The sequence below is a fragment of the Chiloscyllium plagiosum genome, chromosome 31 (genome assembly GCF_004010195.1).
Source record: "Chiloscyllium plagiosum isolate BGI_BamShark_2017 chromosome 31, ASM401019v2, whole genome shotgun sequence".
Lineage (NCBI taxonomy): Eukaryota > Metazoa > Chordata > Chondrichthyes > Orectolobiformes > Hemiscylliidae > Chiloscyllium > Chiloscyllium plagiosum.
The window spans coordinates 20,238,614-20,257,106 of record NC_057740.1 but is presented as its reverse complement, the minus strand read 5'-3'; positions in this window follow the sequence as shown (position 1 = coordinate 20,257,106).

Sequence of the window (18,493 nt, the reverse complement as noted above, 5' to 3'; positions counted from 1 at the left end):
ACTATGGGTCATGGCAACATTCTGGCAATAGAACTGAAATTGTGTGCTCCAGAACATGCTGCTCTCACAGCCAAGCTGTTCCAGTCCAGTTACAATACTTGCATGTGCCTGACAATGTGGAAAGTTGCTCAGATATGTCCTGTACATAAAAAGCAGGAAAACTCTGATCTGGCAAATTACTATCCCATCAGTTGATTCTTGATCATCAGTTCTCTCTCCGCAGATGCTGTCAGACTTATCAAACTTTACCAGCATTCTCTGTGCTCGTTTCAAATTTCCACCATCCACGGTATTTTGTTTTGGAATGTCTGATATATATGGCAATTGGCTCAGTAAATAGACTACCTTTATATGTGCAGTGACAAATAATCTTGGTTCTGTGCATTGGTGAGGATATCAAACTAACTCATTTTAGTTGTCCTAAAAGTAAAGTAATTGAACTGAATTTGTGTAGCCGTACACTTCACAGACATCACCATACTGACTTGGAAATATATCACCATTTCTTTATTGTCACTGGGTCAAAATCTTGGAATTCTCTCCCTTAGGGCATTGTGGGTACATGGACTACAAAAGTCGAAGAAGGCAGCTCACTGCCACCTTCTATACAGCAACTAGGGATGAACAGAGCAATAAATGCTGGCCAGTGAATGATGCTTACAATCCACGAGTGAATAAAAAAGATTTTTAAATAGTTGATGTGGCTTGATGGAATTGTTTTAATAAATAAAGCATCAAAACTTTAAAGTAAACAAGTATAGCAAATCTAATAAGTAAACATAATTCCTTTTGGTAGATCAATATTTGTGATTTTAAATACAGTTCCTTTCACCATAACCTCACAGTTGTAAAGCAATTTGATTTTTATTATTAAAGTGCGGGCGTTAGAAACTGAGACAAATAAAATATAATCGATCATAGCATAAACAATGACACACTATCTTGGATTAGCAATTAGATTATAAGAGAGTCTATTAGAAAAGAATACCACCACTTATTAAGACAGTTTTTTTAACCTCTGTAACATCACCTGATGCGACTCAACCTGCTTCGACTCATCTATTCCTGAAAACCTCATTCATGTTTATGTTAATTTTGTCATTTTTTAAATGAGAAACCTATAGGAGTTCTTAATCAACCTGTTGAGATGTATATGATATACCTCTGGAGCTGGTTGGACTTGAAGCCAAGCCTCTTGGCTCAAAGGGTAGACATAGAGATGGACAGAGTCTTAATTTCAGAGTAAAGGGTCATCTATTTCAGGCAGAAATTAGAAAGAATTTCTGAGACGAGTGAATCTGTGGAATTCTTCATCACAGAGTTCAGGTTGAATCATAAGCCTATTCAAGGCTGAGATAGGTAGATTTTTAATCAGTAAGGGAATCAAGATTTATGGGGATAATGTGGGAAAGTGGAATTGAGGTGGGTTACATTAGCCATGATCTAATTGAATAGCAGAGTGGACTCAATTGGAAAAATATCCTCCTTTATTTTATGGTCTTATGGTCTTAGAAAATCTTTGGAAGGAAATACTTGCAACTTTCATTTAGCTAATAAATTAATGGTAGGGCTTGGGTAGTGTTGTAGAACAAAGGGAGCTAGGGGTTCAGTTACATAATTCTTTGACGTTAGCATCACATATAGACAGGGTGGTTAAAAAGGCATTTGGCATGCTTGCTTTAATTGCTCCGTCCTTTGAATATAGGAGTTGGGAAGTCGTGTTAAGGTTGCACAGGACATTGGTGAGGCCTCTTCTGGAATACTATGCCCAGTTCTGGTCACCCAGTTATCGGAAGGGTATTATTGAGCTGGACAGGATTCAGAGGAAATTTACCAAGATGTTGCCAGGTATAGAAAACTTGAGTTATGAAGAAAGGCTGGATATAGTATGGGATTTTTCAGGAAGTTGGGAGACGACCTTAAAAAAGTTTGTAGAATAATGAGGGGTATAGATAGAGTTAATGGTAGTTATCTTTTCCCAAGGTTGGGCGATTTCATAACCAGGGGGCACTTTTTTTAAGGTGAGAGGAACAAGATTTTAAAAACACACGAGGGTCAAATGTTTGACATAGAGGTTGGTTTGTGCGTGGAATAAACTTCCTGAGGAAATGGTGCATGTGGGCACAATTACAATGTTTAAAAGATATTTGGATAAGTACATGATGAGGTAAGGTTTGGAGGGATATGGGCCTGGAGCAGGCAGGTGAGACCAATTTAGTTTGAGATTATGGTCGCCATGGACTGGTTGGATCAAAGGGTCTCTTTCCATGCTGTATGACTCTATGCCTCTAAAGTACCATTGTGCCACAACAACTCTATCCATGGACAACAGTCAACTCTGAGAAATTAGCACAGAAACAAAGGACAGAAATTGCTGGAAAGGCTCAGCAGCAACTGTAGACAGACCATAAGAGCATAGACCATAAGAAATAGGAGTGGAAATAAGGCCATTTGGCCCATTGAATCCACTCTGCCTTACAATCATGGCTGCTGGGCATTTCAACGCTACTTACCTGCACTCTCCCCGTATCCCTTAATTCCTTGCGAGATCAAGAATTTATCAATTTCTGCCTTGAAGACATTTATCGTCCCAGCCTCCACTGCGCTCCATGGCAATGAATTCCAGAGGCCCACCACTCTCTGGCTGAAGAAATGTCTCCTCATCTCTGTTCTAAATTGACCCCTTTAATTCTAAGGCTGTGTCCACAAGTCCGAGTATCCCCACCTTTTGGAGACAATTTCCCAGTGTCCACCCTTTCTAAGCCATGAATTGTCTTGTAAGTTTCTATTAGATGTCTCCTCAATCTTGAAGAAGGGCTGAAGAAGGACTCATGCCCGAAACGTCGATTCTCCTGCTCCTTGGATGCTGCCTGACCTGCTGCGCTTTTCCAGCATCACATTTTCAGTCTCCTCAATCTTCTAAACTCTAAAGAATATAATCCGAGGATCCTCAGCTGTTCATCATATGTTCGGCTTGCCATTTCAGGAATCCATCCATGTGAATCTCTGTTGGACACACTTCAGTGCCAGTATGTCCTTCCTGAGGTGTGGGGTCCAAAACTAACACAGTATTCCAAATGGGGCCTAACCAAAGCTTTATAAAGTGTCATAGCACATCACTGATTTTACATTTGGACCCTCTTGAGATAAATGACAACATTACATTTGCTTTCTTAACCACGGACTCAATTTGTAAGTCAATCTTTAGAGAATCCTGTACTAGCACTCTGAGACCCTTTATACTTTGGCTTTATGAATTTTCTCACCATTTAAAAAATAGCCCATGCCTGTATTCTTTTTTCCAACGTGCAAGATATTTGCTCACATTGAAGTTCATCAGCCATTTCTTGGACCACTCTCCTAAACTGTCCAAATCTTTCTGCAGCCTCCCCACCTCCTCAGTACTACCTGCCTGTCCACCTAACTTCGTAACATCGGTGAACTTCGCCAGAATGCCCCCAGTCCCTACATCCAGATCATTAATATATAAAGTGAACAGCTGCCGCCTCAACACTGAACCCTGCGGGACACCACTTGTCACGAGCTGCCATTCTGAAAAAGAACCTTTATCTCAACTCTATGCCTTCTGTCAGAAAACCAATCCCCAATCCATGCCAGTAGCTCACCTCAAATACCATGGGCCCTCACTTTACTCAGCAGCCTCCCGTGAGGCACCTTATCAAAGGCCTTTTGAAAGTCTAGGTAGATGACATCCACCGTGTTTCCCTGGTCTACCTACTTGTTACCTCTTCAAAGAATTCTAACAGGTTTGTCAGGCATGATCTCCCCTTACTAAATCCATGCTAACTTGTTCTAATCCGACGCTGCACTTCCAAGATTTTAGAAATCGCATCCTTAATGATGGATTCTAGAATTTTACCTACAATCGAGGTTGGGCTAACCGACCTATAATTTTCCATCTTTTGTCTTAATCTTTCTTGAACAGGGGTGTTACAACAGTGATTTTCCAATATCTGGGACTTTTATTGACTCCAGTGATTTTTGTAAGATTACAACCAATGCCTCTGCTATTTCTTCAGCCATTTCCCTCAGAACTCTAGGATGTAGCCCATTGGGGCCAGGAGATTTATCAATTTTTAGATTAGATTACCTACAGTATGGAAACAGCCCAACATGTCCACACTGACCCTCTGAGGAGTAACCCACCCAGACCCATTCCCCTACCCTACATTTACCCCTGACTAATGCACCTAATACTATGGGCAATTTAGCATGGCCAATTCACTTGACCCACACATTTTTGGATTGTGGGAGGAAACCGGAGCACCTGGAGGAAACCCACACAGACTCAGGGAGAATGTGCAAACTCCACACAGTCACTCGAGGTGGGAATCGAACTCGGGTTCCTGGCGCTTTGAGGCAGCAGTGCTAGCCACTGAGCCACTGTGCCACCCTCATCTTTTGTAATGAGAAAGAGAAATCAGAGTTAACATTTCAGATCGAGTGACCCTTCCTCAGAAAGTCAGATTTCTCTCCACAGATGCTGCCAGTCCTGCTGAACATTTCCAGCCATTTCGATTATTATTTCTGATTTTGGTGTTTATTTAGTATTTAACTCCCATTGAAATTGAAACAAATCTGATTTTTTAAAATAGGATGTGTTAGTAGCCTTAGATTTCTTTAAATATTGGTATTTCTAAGCATGCCTAACTTAAAAAAAATTCTGCTACTCTCTCCAGGAAATTAATGCTGGTTGTGTACAATTCCCATAGATGGCAATTACAAAGGCATTTTGTAAAACATGATACCTCTGTGATCAGATTCAGTGGTTTAACTGATAATTTACACCTACTCAAAGTGCAACTGCTGTGGTAATGAATGCTGGTTACTGCTTGCACTAATTAACATGAACTGCAGCAGGATTGTGGTTCTGCCTGGGTAATGAGAAACATGTCTTTACAACAATAACAATTACTTGTAGCTACCGTGTGTACGGTGATGTTAACATTAGGTATCATCTCAAGGCATTTAAAAGGAGCATAATCAAGCAAAATTTGGCACTAAGCCACATTAGAGAAATTGAGCCCAGACAGCCAACAGTTTGCAATGTTTTAAGAACAATCTGAAAGAGGAGAAAAAAAGTGTTGAGGAAATGGAAGGTGAGAAGTCCAGAGCTTGGTGCCTCAGTGGGGTAATTTAATTCAAGACTGCTCAAGGGGTGGGGGGCATTAAAGGAGCACAGATACCTCAGAGGATTATTGGTTGATCTTCAGCCAAGTGGTGGATTTAGTCCAAGATTTTTTCCATGTCTATGTTTCAGGCTTCACACAGGTAAATAGACATACTGGTGTTCGGATACTCTATTATGTTCCCACAGATATCTTTAAAAGACAGGACTTTGGGAGAGGCTATAGTTTCTGGAGTGTTTTTACTATACAATGACTTCTCACAGAATGAAAGAATCCCTACAGTGTGGAAGTATGCCATTCAGCCCATTGAGTCCATACCAACTCTCCGAAGAGCATCTCACCCAGACACATTCCATAAGCCTGCATTTCCCCATTGCTAATCCACCAATCCTGCATACCTGGACACAATGGGCAGTTTAGCATGGCCAATCCACCTAACATGCACATCTTTGGATTGTGGTAGGAAACAAGAGCATCCGGAGGAAACCCATGCAGACATGGGGAGAATTGTGGCTTTACTGCACACAATTTTAGGACCAGAAAGAGTTGCTAAGCCCCCATTACCATAGGCCTTAGTCATAGAGTCATTGAGATGTACAGCAGTCCAACTTGTCCATGCTGACCAGATATCTTAACCTAATCCTTTCCCATTTGTCAGCACTTGGCCCATATCCCTCTAAACCTTTCCTGTTCATATACCCATCCAGATGGCCTTTTAAATGTTGCAATTGTACCAGCCTCCACCACTTCCGTCTCAAATTCAGACTTTTTCTCAAATGCTGAACACAATTCTAAGAAATCGCAAAATCATATTCAATCTAGAAAACTGTCCGAGTATTCTATCTCTTCCAGCTTGCTCCATGTAACCATTAAATATTGATGTGTATTCCCAACAAAGTATGCTGTCCTTTAAAGGTGGAAACCAAAAAGGCACAAACTATTCCAAGTGTGGTCTTGATCAAAGCCTGATACTATTAAGCAAGGCTTAATTATGCTTGAACTCTAATTCACCCTTGCAGTAAAGGCTAACATGTTATGTGTCTTCTTAATTGCTTGCTGTTTTTCTAAATTCTTTGTATGAACAGTTGCTATGAACAGCAAAAATCTACAAGTTTTACATCTTTTAAAAACATTCTCCTTCAAGATATGGTCATTTCCATTGAAATTGAAAATATCTCTTTTTTTAAAAACAGTATGTGTTAATAGCCTTAGATTTCATTAGTTGATTCATCCAGTGATCTGCCTTCTTCAGTGCCCACCCTTCTGGTGTTTTCTAATTAACCCTGTTCACTCTTGTGTGATATACCTCAGGAATGGCTCCGCCAGGACTCGAACACAGAACCTTTGAATGCTCCACAGCTTAATCTAGAAGTTCAATGCACTATCCATTGCGCCACGGAGCTATATCTCAAGAGCAGGTAGAACTTGAACTCAGATCTCCTGAATGAGAGGTAGGGACACTACCATGGCACCAAAAGAGCCAATGTCCATCCTTTACCTTCAAATCTGGCTCAAGCATTCGAGTCCTGGTAAATTAGATTGAAGGATTGAAAATATTTGCTATGTCTATTTAAATAGCTGGACAGAATAACTTCCATTATAATGAGTTATAGATTAGATTCCCTACAGTGTGGAAACAGGCCCTTCGGCCCAACCAGACCCTCTGAAGAGTGACCCACCCCCCTCTGACTAATGCACCTAACACTATGGGCAATTTTGCATGGCCAATTCACCTGTTTTGCACATCTTTGGACTGTGGGACGAAACCAGAGCTCCCGGAGGAAACCCACAGGGAGAACATGCAAACTCCATACAGACAGTTGCCCGAGACTGGAAGTGAACCTGGGACCCTGGTGCTGTGCGGCAGCAGTGCTAATCACTGAGCCACCATGCCACCCCTTTGATTTATTTAATTTCTTCATCTGTCATTAATTAAATTTGTTAGATCATCATATTCAGAAACAAAGATTGTTGTGCTGGCATAATGCTTTTTGCAGAGGGGAGATAAACACTGCGTAGATGTAAGATAATGCTCAGAGTTTAAGTACTGCACAAAAACATTCTGCTGTGTCACCTTAGGCACTTAATGACAGCTACCTAGATGTCAAAGGGAGTGAAGATATTCTGGAACTCCTGAGTTATTGGAATTCATGTATGAAAATAATCTTAGGAATGGCATCCAAATATATAGAGGGCGAAGACTTCCAAATGGACAACAGTAATAGTATGTTCAGGTTCTGAGCTGAGGGAGTTTTGTTTCTCTTTTCCAGAGTTGAGAGGTGCTTTTATTGAACAACAGCTGCTCCCTTCCCCCATGGTTTCCTTTACCAAGGTTTTTTTTTTGGTTTTTGGAAGACATAAAATTAGTTGACTCCTTTGCTAACCATTCCTACCATCCTCTATGCAGTGAAACCTTTAAACTTTGTCAACATCAACAATACATATTTAACATAGGACAGTGTGATGTTCCTCATGTTCTTTTCTTAGATTTTTGTTCCTTAACTCGAACCTAAGAGATTTGTTTATGTAATCTTCCCTATGTCATCCTCAGTTCTACCTACGTCTTAGTGTTCTAATCTGTAATTAAAACAGCCATCACTACTCCTACCCCTCCTGACTCTTTTGTTGCATGGAATGTTCAACATCCAGTCCTGCCCTCACCTCAGCAACACCAGTGAAATGTTGTTAAGTCATATCCCACATTTTTATTTATGTTTGTAATTCCCCAGATTTGTTTTGGGCATTTATCAACAACTCAGATTTTCCACAGTTTATTTGCCAAAACTTCTATCTTTTACTACTTTTCACCATCCTAGTTATCTTCCCTTTTCACCCTTTTGGTTTTGCTTTCAATTCTGCTTTTTCACTTTTGTGCCATCTTCTCAATACTCTACCAGATTAATTTCAACTCTTCCCCCATAACATTTGTCACTTTCTTTCTAAGAACAATGTGAATCAATACAATCATTGAGTAGTTAGCTTAACAGAGCATGAGGGGAGGCTGACAATCAGACTGTTTGGAGAGCAGGCATTGCTAACATGACATCAACAAACTGTATGCCTCCAGTGACGGTTCTACCCCAGCTAACTATTTCTGGGCCAGGTTATTTTAAGATTTAGCCCATTTGATGCCTCTTTTTCTTAACTATTTCATTTTACTGCACAAAGCATTGCATCCTTTAAAATAATTTCTATGACTCTAGTTCTAGATGCATAATGTTTTTTTCCTCAAAAGCTCTACATGTGCTATTGTTATTTTACAGCTCATTTTTTCTGCAATATTGCATAGTGGGTGAATGGGTATGAGTTGGTATTGAGTGATATGCTGATTATGAAGGACAAAAGGAGTGGTTGGGAGGCATGAGTGGCCATTGAGTTGACATGGAGTGTATGAGAGATTAATGGGAGTGGTTGGGTGGGGGTTGGGTATGCGAGGGGCACTTTTTAAACATATTTTTCAAATGGCTCCCCAATTCAGACTATAGTTCACAATTCTTCTGAACGTCTGTGAACCAGTTACAGAGAAGTTATGCTAACCTCATGAAAATTGGATGAGGCTAGAAGATGCCTACTCTTGCACTGGTGCCAACCAGCTCAGGAGTGCATGGTGTGGGCTCACTGCCTGCATCGTATCCCAACCTCCAGCCTTCCAGCACCTCACCTGTGACTATCAATGATACAAATATCTCAGCAAGAGGCCCAGCAATCATTTCTCTAGCTTCCCATGGAGTTCTAGGGTACACCTGATTAGGTCCTGGGGGGTTTTCCACCTTTATGTGTTTCAAGACATCCAGCACTTCCTCCGCTGTAATCTGGACATTTTGCAAGATGTCACCATCTATTTCCTTACAGTCTATATCTTCCGTATCCTTTTTCGCAGTAAATACTGATGCAAACTACTTGTTGAGTATCTGCTCCATTTTCTGCAACTCCACACTGATCTTTGAGGGGCCCTATTCTCTCCCTAGTTACCCCTTTGTCCTTAATGCATTTGTAAAAACCCTTTGGATTCTCCTTAATTCTATTTGCCAAAGGTATCTCATGTCCCCTTTTTGCCCTTCTGATTTCCCTCTTAAGTATACTCCTACTGCCTTTATACTCTTCCAAGCATTCACTCAATCTATCCTGTCTATACGTTACATATGCTTCCTTCTTTTTCTTAACCAAACCCTCAATTTCTTTAGTCATCCAGCATTCCCTATACCTACCAGCCTTCCCTTTCACCCTCATTGGAATATACTTTCTCTTGATTCTCGTTTTCTCATTCCTGAAGACTTCCCATTTTCCAGCCGTCCCTTTGCCTGCGAACATCTGCCCCCAATCTGCTTTTGAAAGTTTTTGCCTAATACTGTCAAAATTAGCCTTTCTCCAGTTTAGAAATTCAACTTTCAGATCTGGTCTATCCTATTCCATCACTATTTTAAATCTAATGGAATTATGGTTGCTGACCCCAAAGTGCTCCCCCACTGACACCTCAGTTATCTGCCCTGCCTTATTTCCCAAGAGTAGGTCAAGTTTTGCACCTTCCCTAGTAGGTACATCCACATACTGGATCAGAAAATGTTCTCGTACACTCTTAACAAATTCCTCTCCATCTAAACCCTTAACACTATGGCAGTCCCAGTCTATGTTTAGAAAGTTAAAATCCCCTACCATAACTAATCTATTATTCTTACAGATAGGAGATCTCCTTACAAGTTTGTTCCTCAATTTCCCTCTGACTATTGGGGGGTCTATAATACAATTACAATAAGATGATCACCCCTTTCTTATTTCTCAGTTCCACCCAAATAACTTCCCTGGATGTATTTCCAGGAATATCCTCCCTCAGCTATCCCTTATCAAAAATGCCACTCCCCCTCCTCTCTTGCCTCCCTTTCTATCCTTCCTGTACCATTTGTAACCTGGAAGATTAAGCTGCCAGTCCTGCCCATCCCTAAGCCATGTTTCTGTAATTGCTATGATATCCCAGTCCCATGGTCCTAACCATGCTGTGAGTTCATCTGCTTTCCCTGTTAGGCCCCTTGCATTGAAATAAATGCAGTTTAATTTATTAGTCTTACCTTGTCCCTGCCTGCCCTGACTGTTTGACTCTCTTCTGTTCCCAACTGTACCAGTGTCAGATTGATTTCTTTTCTCACTATCTCCCTGGGTCCCACCAACCCCCCACCACCTCCCCCACCCCTCCCTCCTCCATCTTACTAGTTTAAATCCCCCTGAGCAGCTCTAGCAAATCTCCCTGCCAGTGTATTAGTCCCCTTCCAATTTAGGTGCACTTCGTCCTTCTTGTACAGATCACTTCTACCCCAAAAGAGATTCTTTGAAAAATCAAACTGTTATTCCCATAACACCACGAACGTGTTAATCAGATAATTAAAGTAATAATAACAGCTTTCAAATATTTCACATTATTATTCTTGTTCAAAAATGCATTTAGATGTTGATGAAAGAGATCGGAAAAGAACAACTTATAACCATTAAAATATATCATTGAAACAAAATTAACAATTCACTTGTCAATACCAATTTGCTACTGAGCTACTGCTTTTATTTCTCTGGGCTGTCAGCCATGGGCATGGCAGAGGCATGATGGGCCATAGTGACTGGGTAGGGATATGCTATAGTTGGTATTCAGGGATTGAGTGTTAGGGGGCCTAACTGCTTTAATTACAACTGGGGCCAAGTCCCAGAGAACCAAGTCCTGCATTCAAGACAGCTCCACCTCGGTAAACTCTTTGGCTGTCTGGTATCTGTTTCTCAAATTCCTATACTGTATCTGCTGTTCCAAATTCCTCCAGCAACAATCCTGTAGCAAAATTGTAAAATTGCGTGTGATCGTTAAACAAAGGGAAGTCTGTAGAATTGGGAGGTTTACTCGGTCACAAAAATTTGACCTTTGGCTGCCAGGTCCCGCTCTAAATTCTTTATCATATAAAATATCCCATGCAGTATTAAGGATGCCATATTTCTAATGAGACTTTAAACTGAGGTCCAAAATGCCATCTCAGTAGCTGTAAAATAAACCTACCATGGCAAAAGTGTTCTCATTGGCATCGTAATCACTAGTCGTAGTTCAAACAAGGCCACTGATAACAAATACATCCCATTGCTCTATGTTGAATGAGTGCACATTGGCTGATGTGCATCCTATATTACAACAGTGACTACACTTTTAAAGTCCAATCTTAGCTGTGAAGGGCTGGAAGGGCTTTCTTAGATAATGAAAGTCATTGTTTTTTTTCAAACAACAGGAGATGGAAGAGGAGCGTAATAAAAGATAGCAGATAAAGAAAGATGTCCACATCAGACCATTTCCAAATAACAGAGAGGCTCAGCCAAGAGGAATCATCTTGACATGAAACATTAGCTTGTTCTCTCCACGGATGCTGTGATCTCCAGCATTTGTTGTTTTCAGAGCAACTTCCAGCATCTGCAGTAACTGGCTCCTCCTCTCTGGATTTACCTGAGGAACAGTTTATCTGGAGGATACTGAACCTCTCTGGAAGACCATCATAGAAATCTGCAGACTCCTGCAATAAACTAATAAAACTTACTGCCTAATAGTTTCACAGATGTTTAATTTTGGGTTCTGTTTCTGATGCTTATTTAAAAATTGAGTCAGTCCAATGTCCTTTGATTGATGGAGTCCAATACAAATTACAACAATAAAAAGGAGTATGTTTCTGCCTCAGAAGTAATGCAAATTTTCTAAAGACAGTGAGGAGATGCCACAGAAGAGATTGTTACTTAAGGTTCAAACTCATGAGATTGTGGATAATATATTAGCATGGAGTGAAGACAGACAATGAAAGATTTGGAATAAGCGGGTCATATTTGGTTTGGCAGGTGGTAAATTGTGGGATATTGGAAGGATCAAGCTATATGGGAAAGTGAGTCGAGAGAAGGATCAAAAGGGATTAAGTGAATGAATAAGAAGGTAGCAAGTGGAGCACATTATTAAGATAAGGGAAATTACCCATTTTGGTTCAGAGAATAGAAAAACAGACTTTTTTTCTTAAGGTGGAATGACAAGTAAATGTTGGTATTCAGGGATTGAGTGATCATGTGCACAAATCTCAGAAAGTTAATGTGCAATAAGTAAATACATGGTTTGTCAGTTTTGTTGTAAGGAGTAGTGAAAATGAGCTAAGGACATCTTGCTGCACCTATACAGGGCTTTGCTGAGAAAAATGTTTTTCACTAAGGAATTTTGAACCTTTCAAATTACTTATTCCAGATGGCTGCAGATGCTCAGTCATTGACTATATTCAATACTGAGATCGATAGAATTATGACACTTAAGTAACCAAGGCATAGGGAGAGAGAGTGCAATAAGTTGAGTTAGAAGACCAATCATGATCTCACTTGAATAACAAAGCGTGATCAAAGGCTGATACGGCCTATTTCTTAGGCTCTGATATATAAAAGGCAAAACATCTGGCAGACCACATGGGAATGCCTCATTTGATAAATGGCATGTGAACAGATTTTGATTTCAAATTTACAAATGATATTGAATCATGTCAAATAAAGAGTCCAATGTGTATTTTAACAGTGGGTAATCTAACAGAAAATTGGCTGAATGTAATTTCAGTGCCAATAATAACAGAACAGAATGGTATGATACTTCCTGAATACATCTTGTGCACTATCCATCATGCCATTTATGGCGAACAGGATTTTAATTTAAAATAGTCATCAGGCCAATACAGCAACATCTGGTAAGCCATAATTTAGAAATCCTAAGTTTCCAACATTTTATTTAAACTATTTACATCTAGGAGATTCCCAGTGTGTCACACGTTGATGTAAAAAAGGAAAAGTCACAATTGTCCTACCAAACCTTAGTTTGGCTTTCACATTACAGAAAGAGAGAGAGAGACAGAGATGCCTCAGGTAAGGGGGAAGGTTGAGAAGGAGAGTCCAACAGAAAGCAAACAGAACTGTAATATCCTCTTTGATCAATTCTAGCTTGTCTTTTGCAAAAGTTTTGTCCATTCATAAACTGTGTTAGGTTTCAGTTGCAAATCCCTGCCTCATGCTGGCAAGTAATAATCAATGAGGAAAACATCAAAGTCCACATTCATATCATTTTGTTCACACCACGCTGACAACATTCATTTACTTTTGTAAAATTTGCCAGTTCCTTCAGGGTTTTTCCATAAACAGAGGTTTGTGCTACACACCCAGTTGACTTATGTCTAAACTATTATATGGCATGTGATTAGTGCAGTGCGAAGCCACAACCCATAAGGCTACCTATAATTAATTATTCATTCTATTCATTCTATTCAACTCCAACAATTGCAGTGCTCTATTTATATCCCCTCCCAATTCAGTGATAAATAGGTGATCACTTTTAGCACTTTGTCATGATTACTAATCCTAAATACTGCATTCAGTAAATTATGTTTTGATTACCACACACCTAGTACACATGAAAACTTGTCACTTCACGCACTAGATACCTGTCAGAATTTTCTCTGACATTTGTGTTGTTGCTCCTTCCTAGCTGCTTTGATGTGGAGTAAGCCAAATCTGATTCTTACATCCTTCCGAAACAGGTGTCAAGAATTAACATGGGCAGTATGTGTGTGTACCTGCCATATTATAATGAGATCAGTTTCACTCACCAACTGACAAGTCTGTGAATTGCAAACAGCATCTCTGTCTTTGTATTATCACATTTATCAATGTCCAGAAAGAACTTTCACCTTGCCAACATCTCTTCCTGAATCTAGGGAAAAAGTCAGAGGTCACATGACACAGGTTATAGTCTAACAGGTTTATTTAAAATCACAAATTTTCGGAGCGCTGCTCCTTTGTCAGGTGCAGTGCTCCAAAAACTTGTGATTTTAAATAAACCTGGTGGACTACAACCTGGTGGCATGTATCTTCTGGCTTTGTCCAACCCAGTCCAACACCAGCATCGCCACATCATCCAGACTACTCAATGCATAATAGGTTATAAAGGAGCATGTGAAAAGTTTGGGGGTCCTGTATTGCACAGAGGATTTCTCTCTCCTGGAGTTCAACTGCTTAAAAGCAAGCAATTAATCATCTCAAATCTTGCTTGTTACCTGTCAGAGCATTGGTTTAATCTAAGTTGTTGTCTTTGCAGAGTGAAACATAATATACAAATATAATTCCATTTGTTCCCTTTGGTCACTTTAAGCTACTAAACTGATGAGGCGCATTTATTTTGTTCTTTAATTGCTAAATGCCATTGGCACATATTGGCCTTTCATGGGTGTTGGCTTCTTACATGGGCAGGACAAAATATTTTCATCAATTATCTTACGTTGTTTCTTTCCAAACGAATAGGCCTCCGGTAAACATGTTGCATAATAAGAGGTCAGAACACTACATCAAGTCATAGAGTCATAGAGATGTACAGTATCCTTCCCCTCTCAACCTGAACTTATGCCCTCTAGTTCTGGACTCCCCCACCCCAAGGAAAATACCTTGTCTATTTACCCTATGCATGCCCCTCATGATTTTATAAACTTCTATAAGGTCACCCCTGAATCTCTGATGCTCCAGGGAAAACAGCCTCAGCCTATTTGACCTCTCCCTATGCTCAAAACCCTCCAATGCTGGCAACGTCCTTGTAAATCTTTTCTGAACCCTTTCAAGTTTCATATTGCCTTGTTGAGACAAAAATCAGCATAAGACCTCATGTTGCTTATAAAATTATAATTTATTGGGTCAGTATTCTGAATAAAAATGTTTTTCATCCATGTATTAGATGGTGCCTTGGACTTGTATGCTTGCTTTCTATAAATTATGATGATTCTTATGCTTGACCATTGAGGTTGATCTTTAAGTACAAGAGAAATAGAGAATTAAGTGACAGCAGTATTCCTTAGTGTGTATGTGTTACTTATGAGTTTCTGTCCTGTTCAATCAGAAGTATTGAAGATAATATTCCAGAGTAGACAATAAAGCCAAGGAGAATTGAAAAAGAGGATGAGTAGCATTGATAATGAAGGTTATTATTGGGGCATTTGTGGAAAGAATCTTTGGTCAGAAAATCAGTTTGGGTGGAGATAAGAAACAGCAAGGATTAAAAAACACAAATTAATTTTGTGACATGTCTGAATGCTAATAATTTTAATTTTCCAACATAAGCATTTACATTTTTCAGATATAAAAGTTGATGGTTGTTAATGTAGAAATGAGAAAATGTTGTCCCTTCTGTTAGGACCAATTGAGGAGAGGTGATTTGGTTCCATCTTTTCGACCCCCTTGGCTGGTTTTCAGCTTGAAATTGTACATCTCTACAAGTAAAATGTAATTAAATAATTTCAACAGCAGTAGTAACAAATTTATTGGTAAAAGCAAGAACAATTATATTATTTGCCAAAAAAAGACATGCATCAAACATACACAAACACAAAGTTAAAAACGAAATAGTGTCAGGACATAAGGAAGATGGAAGAAATACATTGTGTTAAGTCCTTAAGATTCCCTTGATGCGTGAGATGTGAACCTGAAACCATGATTGTTTGGTTGGTGTCCTGAATTACTAGCAGTAGCAATTACTTCAGTTATCCTTTTAGTTCTCTGTGCTCTGATGCTTTTTAACCAGCACTGTAATCTGGTGTTTTTTTTCTTGAAAGACAGAGAGGAGCTTTTTCAGTTGATTTCAGGTCCACAGTCAAAAATCTGCCTTCTCTCTTCAGTTATAGTGAACTGCTTGAAATATAAGCTTGTTTGAATAAATCCAAGCCTGCATTCACTGTCTCCAAGAAAATAAGGACATAAGAACATAAAAGCAGGAATAGGGAAGTCAGCCCCTCAATCCTGCTGTACCATTTAATATGATCACAGCTGATCACATCTCAGCATCAACTCCACTTTCCTGCCCACTCTCCATAATGATTCATCCTATTACAAATTAAAAATCTATCTCCTCCATCAGTGTATTTGATGTTCCTGCATCCATGGCACTCTAGGGTAGTGAATTCCAAAGATACATTATCATTTGAGTGAAGTAATTTCTCCCCATCTCTGTTTTAAATCTGTTTTATCCTAAAACTATGACTTCTCGTTTTAGATTGTCCCACACTGTCTCCAATGTAACTACATCACTGCTCAAGTAAGGGGACCAAAACTGTATGCAATATTCCAGGTGCAATCTTATTAATGCAATTGCAGTGACACTTCCCTACTTTTACACGCTATTCCTTTAGCAATAAATGACAAAAATTCAATTTGTCTTCCGTATTTCTGCTGGACATGCATACCGGTTTTTCGCGATTCATGCACGAGGACACCCAGATCCCTCTGCACCAAAGCACTTTGATGCATCTGTCTTATCATACAGATAATTTGTATCTCTATTCTTTTGACCAAAATGGATTACCTCACACTTATCCACATTAAATTACATCTGTCAAATTTTGACCATTCAGCTAATCTATCCATAATTTGGAGACACCAGTGTTGGACTGGGGTGTACAAAGTTAAAAATCACACAACACCAGGTTATAGTCCAATAGGTTTATTTGGAAGCTGTAGCTTTCGGAGTGCTGTTCCTTCATCACAACCACCTGATGAAGGAGCGGCGATCTGAAAGCTAGCGCTTCCAAATAAACCTGTTGGACTATAACCTGGTGTTGTGTGATTTTTAAATCAGTACAGATTCATTCATCTCAGCTTGATATTTGCATATTTTCCTCTCCAACATATGAACATTTATATACAGGCGCGAAATGAAATAGGAGATAAGGGAATTTTCAGACCTTCTGTGGGCATGGGGAAGGAATTAAGTGACTTCCTGGCTGTTTCAGTGCCTTTGGATTAATTGTTAACTTCGGCTTGACTGCCTGTTGTCTAATTCATATTAAATCTTGGACCTTGTGGTCAGGAGATGCCTGTGGCCATTTGTCATATGTCAATGCATCTGGTTCCTTTCTGTCAACCAATCAGTTTACAAGAATCCCTGGTTTAAATTGTATGGGGGGATCCATGTGCTTGGAAAACCAGTATGTTTGTTACTAAGTGTAAAGGTAGGTTGCAGCTGAGTTAGATTGCATGCAGCATTATAACAAAGGTAAGTATAGATCTAGTGCTCAAACTATACTTAATGAAAATTAAGACTTTTGCAATTATACAGAAGTTAGAATTAAATGTCACCTATCCCGAATCATGGAACCTCTCCTATCTATCAATGTTTGACTATGTGAGCAACTCGAAGAAACAACTACCTTTCACTCATAAACAAAACAATTTGCTAAATAACTTCTGTTAGAATGTTAACTGTTTCTGACTTCTATCTGCTCAAACTGTAACAATAAGCGAAAACTGAAAGAGTGTGACTGTTTCAGAATTCACCTCTGCCTGAACTGCTGCAAATATCTAATTGTCGTATTCGTGACAAAGACAGGAAGCAATTGCTGATATTATGACTAATTAAAGTCTCTTGGACTGAGTAAAATTTGTGATTAGCTCAAAAGATATTTAGCTTCATCATTCAAATTCTTGTTTATTAGCATTCAATACATGAGGAGTTGTCAATTTAATGCTAAAGGAATCCTACTCAATTAAACATTGATTCAGCCGACAAACAAGGAGAAAAGCAGGCTCATACATGAAAAGCAACATAAAAAGTTTAGTGAAAACCAAACAGATATCTACCTATCAACCCATTGTTGAAATGAGACTCAATGATGAAACAGTAACTTCTAATAGTGCCAATATAGTGCTAAAATTCACAGGCATAAATTCTATTTCATCACTGAGTACATTAAAGAAATCCATTTCCTTTTGCAGAACATGTGTAAATAGAGTTAAGATGGAATACTATTACTTATGTCAAATTATGTAACTTCCGCATTTCCATCTACTTTTAACAATGTACTGTCACTGTTTAAATGATACAATTTGCCAGGACCTGTTCATTGGACAGAAGTAATTGATTAAATTAATATGGCTCAATGAGATTTTTGTCAATAATTGACCATACCTTGAGATGTACTGAAGATACTGTTAACATGTTTCCATTGTTTTCCAAAAATCTTCTATTACTCCTGGAAAGAATTGTACTTCAGGAGCGTTATTGATTTATTATCTAGTCATTTTACAATGCGTTTTGCATTTGGAAATCCGGCTATCACAAACTGTCTACTGGAAGATGAGGAAAAGCAAGGAAAGGATTACTCAAAGACAAATCAGACTATTCCTTACAATGGTAACTTAAAACAGTTCTTGGAATCAATGACTAATTGGTATAACCATGTTTCTGCTATTTTACAATGGGTTTGATGAACTTTTGAATAAGTTACAGCAAGAACCAAAATAGATTTTGAAGACTTCTGTCCACAGTAATTGGATGGACA